This window comes from Myotis brandtii, unplaced genomic scaffold (genome assembly GCF_000412655.1).
Source record: "Myotis brandtii unplaced genomic scaffold, ASM41265v1 scaffold1408, whole genome shotgun sequence".
Taxonomy (NCBI): domain Eukaryota; kingdom Metazoa; phylum Chordata; class Mammalia; order Chiroptera; family Vespertilionidae; genus Myotis; species Myotis brandtii.
Genome location: NW_005355029.1, coordinates 71356 through 72723, shown reverse-complemented (window position 1 = coordinate 72723; position 1368 = coordinate 71356). Strand labels below are relative to the sequence as shown.

General features: G+C 56.4%; 1 protein-coding gene across 1 annotated transcript in view; it reads right to left on the bottom strand.

Annotated features, from left to right (window-relative positions):
• The window catches only part of FAM20C (family with sequence similarity 20, member C), a 51791-nt gene that overhangs the window by 19684 nt on the left and 30739 nt on the right, over nucleotides 1-1368 (bottom strand). The gene's annotated exons all lie outside the window — the stretch shown is intronic.

Sequence of the window (1368 nt, the reverse complement as noted above, 5' to 3'; positions counted from 1 at the left end):
CATCACCATCACCATCACTATCACCACCACCACCATCACCATCACTATCACCACTACCACCACCACCACCATCACCATCACCACCTGTGGGAAACTGATATAGGGTTAAGCCTCGGACTGACCTGCTGGCAAAGTCACAAACAAGTCCTAGCTTAGAGGGCACAGTCCTCTTAGCATAATTAGGCTTGACCTTATAACACTCCCTAGATCTTATCTGGGAAGCTAAGGGACTGAGGAAGAGCAGGAAGTGTAACCATGGTCAAAACAAGTGAAACTCACAAGAACTGTGTAACTATGGTAACCACTACCTTGTTTACCTCTCACTATAAAAAGCTTGGTGAGGCCTGAGCACAGTGGAAGTCCTTCCTCTTGAGTTGGACTTGCTCGCCTGGTCCCCCAACATTCCCAAATTATCTTGTGTCTTTTCTATTTCATTTGTGTGCGACTCCTCTTCTAGACCCGAACCCTGAACCACGCAGGACGTGGAGGGAAACACTTACGACAACCACCATCACCATCACCATCACCACCACCGTTACCGCCATGGCCATTGTCCCTAACACACATTGGCCTCTTATTGCCTGATGTGCAGTGGCAATATCTGTGATGCTAAAAATTGAGCATTTCTACCTGGCAATGCTGTGACCTTTGTCCTGCCTCCCTCACCTCTGAGTGGGTCACACACCTGGATGGCGGGTGGCTCTGAGCCCTGTTGCTCTGGGAACAGTGCAGCCACTTCTCACAGCCTGTGACCAGGTTCCTGGAAAGTTCCTGGTCCCCTCCCTCCTCCTGCCTCGGGGCTTTCCTCCATCCTGGGCAGTTCACAGAAAGGCAGCTCTGTCCCAGCCCCGAGGCCACACAGGCCAGGCTGTTGTGGCTTCCGATGCCCTTTCCCTCAGGCCCGGAAGGCAAAGGAGTGGCTATGAATGCTCTTTGTCTGCCTTCACTCCAGAGGCCCTGAGAGGCTCCTGGGTCCCCCTGCTTGCTGAGCACCCCGCGTCTGTGCAAGTGGCTTGTGCGTGGTTGGAAGGCTCCTCCAGACTGGGAGCTCCTGGGGCAGGGACCCAATGTCACCTGTGAGGCCCCCAGGGCTGAGCTGGGCACTGAGGAGCACGCCAAGGGGGGAGGCACACAGGTTGGACCCTGGCGTCAGCCTCCCCTCCTCCGCTTTGGCAGACACTTGGGTGGGAGCAGAGGCCCGGGGTGGGCAGACCTGCTTCCAGCAAGGAGAGCTGGGGGAGCGCCCCCACCTCTTCGCCCCGTTCCCAGCTGTAAAACCGGGCACTCTCACCTCCGTCCTCACAAGATGCTCAGGCAGGGCTCTTGGGTGTGGCTGGCTGGTACGGCCCTTCCTGTCCTCAGAGCAGG